The 8,030-nt window shown below is 38.0% G+C and overlaps 1 non-coding gene across 1 annotated transcript; it reads right to left on the bottom strand.

Moving 5' to 3' along the window:
• Positions 1 to 418: 418 nt before the first annotated feature.
• On the bottom strand, positions 419 to 492 carry TRNAV-AAC (transfer RNA valine (anticodon AAC)). Its single transcript has one exon. It is a non-coding gene; the product is annotated as a tRNA-Val (tRNA).
• Positions 493 to 8,030: the final 7,538 nt, after the last annotated feature.

Here is an 8,030-nt window from a genome sequence, read left to right as displayed (position 1 = left end):
AATTATAAATATTTTTAGTCCTTATTCTCTCCTTTGGTACGTTTGTTTTCTTGCACCGGACGCGGTGAAACTTTTTAATACAATATAACGGGTCATGCATAACAATATTATATACCTTAGATCTATGGATGTAGTCTTCGAAAGAATTAGTTTTATCATAGGTTTAACAACGCAACTTGTTACCCATTTGTCTTCTCATTGATTGTATTGTGATAACTAATTTTTATAAAAAAAATAAAATGAAAATTAGGTTTTGAAAAAAAAAGAGAGAGAGAGAGAGAGCCTATGAGGTGTAAATTTGAAGTTCAAAGAGGCTATGTTTGTTGTTTTTCAAACTATAAGAGTATGCTTGATCACTTATATAAAGTGTAGGGGCTGTAATGGTTTTCAAAAAAGGCTGGTGAAAAAAACATAGAAATGGCTTCGCCCGGGTTCGAACCGGAGACCTTCAGTGTGTTAGACTGACGTGATAACCAACTACACCACGAAACCAGATGTTTTGATGGATATATTTAAGAATTATAACACAATTTTATAGTAAAATAACTTTCATTCCATTATCTTTTTATATTATATGTTTTTATGTAGATTAATCGAATAATATTATATTATTCACTTCTGATATTTTATACAATATAATAACATATTTTTTACTTTCATATATTAATAATGAATTTTTTATTCTAGTTATAGTAATGTATCACAATCTCGTAATTATATATACATGATAACGTATTTATATTATCAAAACTGGACAAATATTTATATATACTTGATAACGTATTTATATTATCAAGACTGGACAAATATGTTCTTAAAAAAATACTTTTTAAAGTAAAAAATAAAACAGATTTTTTGTTTATTAGTGGGTGTTGATGTTGATGTTTTTTTTTTAAACTACCGTATTATTAAAAATATCACAGTCTAGTAAGCAAGTAGGCGAAAAACCAAGTTTTTAAATAACGTAAGGCGTGACTTAGCAGCAATGTCAAACCTCAAACTTTTCTAAGCTTTGGCAAGCCACGTCGTTTGTAATGCGTGACTTAAGGCGACAATTTTGTATATAATTAATATTTTTATATGTATTTTGAACTATTATTTATTTTTATATACATATATGAGTTAAGACGACATTTAGGTAAAATTTGACGGCATGTACAAGCCTTGAAGCCATGACGCATTATGGTGAGGTCTTTAGAACATTGCAAAAAACCAATTAAAATATTGTTTAAGGGGTGTTTCGACCAATTAACACATTTTAAAAAATATTAACTATTTTTATTGCAAAACCAAAGAGAAAAAAAAATCCCTAATCGAATAAAAAATAGCATCGTTCCTCATTTTCATCAACAAAAAGATTATCATTTTTGAAATGCTATAAGTACCATATCATGGTACACGCCACCACATCAATAACCATCTCTTTTACGAACAGAAGCGAGAACATCAATTGAATCAAAAAGGCCTTGTATCGAATCATAAGTTGAGGTCTAACATCCACCCATTTGAACATCTGTAACACCCATAAAAATCATGTAAATTTAAACCTTTTTCAATCATTCAAAAACCAATAATTATTACAAATTGTTTTCAAAATGATTCCATATAAGAGTATCTCAGAATCAAATCATAAAAATATAAGGAGGTACACGATCACGCCTTCGCCTTCCCGTGATCAACAAAAGTACCTGAAACATAATCAACAACTGTAAGCCCAAAGCTTAGTGAGTTCCCCCAAAATACCAACGTCATACAATCATAATCATATCATAGCAAATAAACAACATGCATATTGAGCCATCAGCCTGACTGGACCGCCTCGCAGGGCCCTCAGCCTATCTAAATCGCTCTCTGAGCCATCGACACGGCTGGACCGCCTCGTGGGCCTTCAGCCTATTTGGACTGCTCACCGGGCCTTTGGCTTGACTAGTATGCCCTAACTGGGTCTGCAATATATCCGGTCTGCCCTGGGTATGTTGGCACAAGCACAAAGCATGACCGCCTCAACCCACCCCCCAATCAAGCAATCATGTGCACATAAATATCATATGCTAGTTAGCATGTATAGATAGTAATACATATCTAACAGATCACTAACATAACATCATCCTATATACCATGATACCGACCTAACAGGTCACTAACATAACATCATCTTATATACCAGGGTATCGACCTATATACCAGGGTATCGACCTAACAGGCCACTAACATAATATCATTCTATCTACCAGGATACCGACCTAACAAGTCACTAAGCATATCATCATGCAACAAACCTAGATACAAATCCGAAAAGGGCCGACAGTGGTGCCTTCGACCCTGTTAGTATAGTGAGGAAAACTCACTTCACAATGTCGATCGAAACTGAAATGTCAAACTCCTGAAATACGGATCTAATCACCAAAATCTACAACCACCATTGATCCCATTCCATAAATACCCAATTTACCAAAATACCCTCAGAAGTCAAACTAGTCACCCTTGGTCAAAGTCAAAGTCAACGGTCAAGGTCAACAGTCCATGTTGACCCAACTCGTCGAGTGCAGTCTACAGACTCGCTGAGCTCCTACAGAACTTAGCAAGTTGCGAATTCCCCAGTCAACTCGCCGAGTTTCTAGACTACTCGTCGACTCCATGCAGTGTCCAAAATGTTGGGAAAACCCTAACCAACTCGTCGAGTCATCTTACTAACTCGCCGAGTCCATGCAGAAACCAAAAACGGGCAATCTTCATCCGACTCGTCGAATTGACCATGCAACTCATCGAGTCCCTTCAGTCCTCTTCTTATTCAGACGTTTTTAAGCAAAACCAAGGCTCCAAATTGTAGATCTATCTTCCTAGGGTATAGTTTCCACATAAAGTTGCAAACTTTAAGTGCATGCAAAGCCTAAAATGCCAACACCAAGCTAAGGAAGAGGTTTAAGCTAAGGAGAATGGCCAAAGCTTGCTAAGTTTGATAACTTTAAGTTTGATAATGCTCAATACAACAAATGACCCACTGTGATGCTATAAATGGCCTTAAAGCCTTGGATGAGGAGATCTAACACTAGAATGATCAAGGTAACAACTTGTTACCTTCAAATGGAAGCCAAAAGGGAGTAGATACTGGATCTGCAAGCTTCTCCTTGATCCAAGCTCTTGAGTGTGACAACCCAATATTTCTATCTTGTGCAACCATTCAATTCAATCAAAGTCAGGCTCGTTTCTGCTATCTTTTAGCACTGTTTAGGGTCTGTTTGAGTGTTATAAGTCTAGTACCTTCAAGAAGGAATGTTAGGAAGTGTATTCTAGAGTGCAATGTGTAGCATACTGTTGGAATAGTGTCTAAGGCTGCAACTATATTAGGAAAGTATTTGACCCGGTTGTGCATGGTCCTTTTGGGTTGCCTTCACCATAGCAACTTGATATGATGATTTATTAAGAGAGAGTAAATATTATAAAGAATAATATATGGTTATTTGATTAATATAAGTCATAGAATTAATTGGAATTAATTTGGTGACTTAAAGAGATTAATTAAATAAAGGGGTATAAACTGTCAATTGTTTGATAGTTAAGCTTTAGACTATAAATCCTTATAGATATACAAGGGACGGATTCTAGAAGCTAGGATAGCTTCAAAATCGTCCAAGGGATTATCTAAGGAAAGGATTTGGATAGCCTTAAGAGAAGATTATCCAATTAGGGTTTAGACTGTAACCCTTAAGGAGTCTACAAGTATAAATAGACCCCATGGGAAAGGGAAATCGACATCTCACCAAAAGTAAGAGAACTCTGGCCGATTTCCTCCTCTCTCCTCTCTCCTAAATCATATTCCTTGCTATTGGTGTTTGTAAGCCATTAGAGGAGTGACATTTGTGACTCTAGAAGCTCCAAGACTACAAGATCAACAAGGAATTCAAAGGTATGGTTCTAGATCTGTTTCAATGTTGTTATTTAACCTAATTAGCTATTAGAAGTCTTGGATTCAAAGCATGTTTAATTAGAAAGCCTAGATCCAAGCATTAGGGTTTTGCATGCGCACATAGGAAAGTTCTTATGGCTAAAACCCATCAGTGGTATCAGAGCCTAGCTTGGTTTTCTTTAAATTGTTGCTTGATTAACTGAAACAAACCTGCAAAATTCGATTTTTTGGTTTCTGAGTCATGGACTCGGCGAGTTCCAAAGTGGACTCGGCGAGTAGGCCTGACTCGGCGAGTCCCTTTGTGCACTCGGCGAGTCCAGGCGTCAGGAATGGCCAGATTCGGGATCTTTTCATAATTATCTTATGGAAACTTTCCTTAAACTAATTAGATCAACCCTAATCCGATTTTTTGATATATATGACTATAATCTTGATCTAATTAAAGATATTTATCATCTAATAAAATATTTAAATTCCTTATATGATAATTAATTAATTATTTTGATTATTTTGGTAATTATCTTAAAAGAAATCTTGAATAAATCAAATATAGATAATTAGGATATTAATTGTTAATTGGAATTATTTGTTATTTGATCCTCCATGTTTTAAATGTTTAAAACTTGTCCTCAAGTTTTGAAATTTATATTTGTGATTAAAAGTTTTAATTTAGACAACTTAAATTTCAAACCCTAGATTTTAAAAAGTTTAAAATACAACCCTATACTAATATGATATTACTAGAATAATATATATATATGTATAACTAAATGCTAGTCTTACCGTTAGTAGGCCTCATTCACGAAGCCAATCTATAAGGTGGGTATAAGGTTGCGGCCTATAAAATGGCGCTTAATGGGTGTACACTCACACCCACCGCTTGCTTGATTGGTGGAGGGTCGTTAGCCGAACGGGTAGGATAGAGCAACCTTATCCTCTCATTAAAAGTATAATAAGTAATACAAAGTAACTACACATTTTTTAAAATTTCCCAATCTTAGTTACTTTAGGAAAAGTGAATTGATGGAATCCCATGAAATTACACTTTGCACCCTTGCTAAGAAGTTAGTGGAGCGTGTGTGGTTTACCGGCACACTAATTAGTTCTAAGCATAGGTGGCAAAGGGTGATTCATTGTTTATCATAGTTCGATGGAGCGTGTGTGGTTTACCGGCACATCGAATAGATGATCGTTACAATGAAGGCACCATGTGAATTTGCATGGTAATTCACACCCGCTTTGTGATCCTCGGTATCCCAGTCACAAACAAGAGGGGCATATCAAGATTTAAACATGCCATTGAATAGTTTCAATGAATCTCATCCGAACCTAGGAATTCTCAATACACTTAGGACTAATAGTTTAAGTTTTGTGATGGAGAATTAGTGAATCGTCATTCACTTACCTTCAATCTATTTACATGTTAGATTACGGCATCCCTTTTCTAGTATGTAAATGTTATTGTTGGATCCTAGCCCTAATTTTCTTATTGGGTGATAATTAGGGATTCTTATTCTAATCTATCTTTGTCCTTTCTATTTGTAGATGTCGAACGCTAACAACGCTGCTGCTAGTTCTTTCACGTTGATGAGCCTTTGCCAAAAGGTCACCTTCAATGGAACGAACTTTAGCGAATGGATAAGATACATTCGCACCATTGCTCGCTATGAGGATAAGGAGTATGTCCTCGATGAGAAGCTCGAGAAAATCAACCCCGAAATCGCTACTCCGGCCGAAATCACCGCTTTCGAAACTCACGAGCGTGATGCAAAAAAAGTGCATTGCATCATGATCGCGACAATGAACTCTGAATTCCAAAAGTCCTACGAGGACATGTACCCGTACGAGATGCACCAAGACTTATTGGAGAGATACCACCAAAACGCGAGACAAGAGCGTTATGAGATTTTCACTAACATGATTTCCGCTAAGATGGGTCATGGAGAATCTCTTACCGTGCACCTGCAAAAGATGCAAAGGTATGTCGACCTCCTTCGCAAGTTAAATGTTGACTTTAAAGAAGACTTGGCGATCGACATGGTGCTTCACTCTTTGCCTCCGATGTACAACCAATTTAGGATGACCTACCACATGAACAAAGAGGAGGTCACCCTAAGCAAACTCCAAGGTCTCTTGAGGGTCGCTGAGAGCAAATTCAAAGACAAGTCTGTTGCACCTACTCCCAATCCGCCTGCTGCTCCTGTCTTGGCAATTGGTCAAGGAAAGGGAAAGAAGAGGAAGGCCTCGTCCAAGAACCATCGCAAGGTTAAAGCCCGAGATGCTGCCTCTTCTAGTGGGACCAAAGTTGATCCCGCTAAGCCCTGCCCTAAACCGAAGGAGGCAGAGTGCCACCACTGGCACAAGATAGGACATTGGAAGAGAAGCTGCCCAGATTACCTGCAAGCAATCAAAGAAGGAAAGATCAAGCCATCTTTCGCAGGTATATACACAATTAAATCTAACGATTCTAATCATGCTATTTCTTGGGTTCTTGATACCGGTTGTGGTTATCACATTTGTTCTAATGTGCAAGGACTAAGAAGAAGTAGGGATGTGGAGCAAGGAAGGATCAATCTAATCATGGGGAACAGAAGATCGTCGCCTGTGACCAAGATTGGAGTGTATTCTTTAGTGCTTAGGAATAATTTAGTTTTAGATTTGAACAATTGTTGCTATTCGCCAGAAATGGCTAGAAACATCATTTCATTTCATGGTTTATATAGATAAGGATTTAGATTTTCTTTTAATAATGAGAATGGTTCTATTTTGGCTTATCTAAATGGTGTCTTTTACTTTGAAGCTATACCATGTAATGGAATATATGAAACTGTTATGATTGTTGATAACTTAGGAAATGATGTTTTAAATATTGATTCTTCCACTAGGATGGATAAAGCATCCTTGTGGCATTGTCGTCTTGGACATGTCAACAAGAAACGCATAGCCCAACTCCAAAAGGATGGAGTGTTGGAGTCATTCGACCTTAGGGAAGATGACACATGCGAGTCTTGTTTACTTGGAAAGATGACTAAGTCACCCTTCATGAGTACATGTGAAAGGGGTGAGGGTCTATTGGACCTAATACATACCGATGTATGTGGACCATTTAGATCAACCACGAAGGATGGGAACCGCTTCTACGTGACCTTTACCGATGATTATAGTAGATATGGGTATATCTACTTAATCAAGCAAAAGTCAGAAACCTTTGAAAAGTTCAAAGAGTTCAAGAATGAAGTGGAGAATCAATTGGGCAGGAAAATCAAGATGCTTCGATCCGATCGAGGAGGAGAGTACCTAAGTCTTGAATTCCACGATTATCTCAAGGAGTATGGAATAGTTTCGCAATTGACGCCTCCTAGGACACCGCAGTTGAATGGTGTGGCAGAAAGGCGTAATCGAACCTTATTGGATATGGTTCGCTCTATGATGAGTCGTGCTTCACTACCTATCTCTTTTTGGGGGTATGCCTTAGAGACTGCCGCCCATATCCTTAACCGAGTCCCTACTAAGAAGGTTGCCAAAACACCTCACGAGATGTGGACAGGGAAAGCTCCCTCGTTGGCACACATCAAGGTTTGGGGTTGCGAGGCTTTCGTAAGACGAGATACTCACGACAAGCTTGAACCTCGAAGTGAGTGATGTATTTTCATCGGCTACCCGCAGACATCCTTTGGATATCTCTTCTATAGACCGAAGGAAAATGTTGTCTTTTTTGCGAGGAGAGGAGTTTTCTGAGAGCGAGAACTCATAAGCCAAGGAGACAGTGGGAGGCAAATCGAACTTGAAGAGATTCAAGATTCGATAGATGAAGGAACCTCTACCGCTGGCACTTAACCCGAGGAGGAAACTCCGGTTGAACCGATTGACGAGTCCTTACCTCTTAGACGTTCCGAGAGAGTTAGAGTTCATCCCCAGTTTTATGGTTTTCATATTACTACCGAAGGGGACACGTATATTAGTGATGATACACTAGTAAATCTTAATGAACCTAATAGCTATAAGGAAGCCATGGCAGGCCCGGAGTCTGCGAAATGGAAAGAGGCAATGGACAGCAAGATCCAATCCATGTATGATAACCAAGTTTGGAATTTGGTTGATTATGTGCCCAGAAGTAAGACCG

This window comes from Lactuca serriola, chromosome 8 (genome assembly GCF_051521515.1).
Source record: "Lactuca serriola cultivar US96UC23 chromosome 8, Lser_US96UC23_V15, whole genome shotgun sequence".
Lineage (NCBI taxonomy): Eukaryota > Viridiplantae > Streptophyta > Magnoliopsida > Asterales > Asteraceae > Lactuca > Lactuca serriola.
Note: the sequence above shows the minus strand (reverse complement) of the source record. Positions and strands in the feature narration are given on the sequence as shown.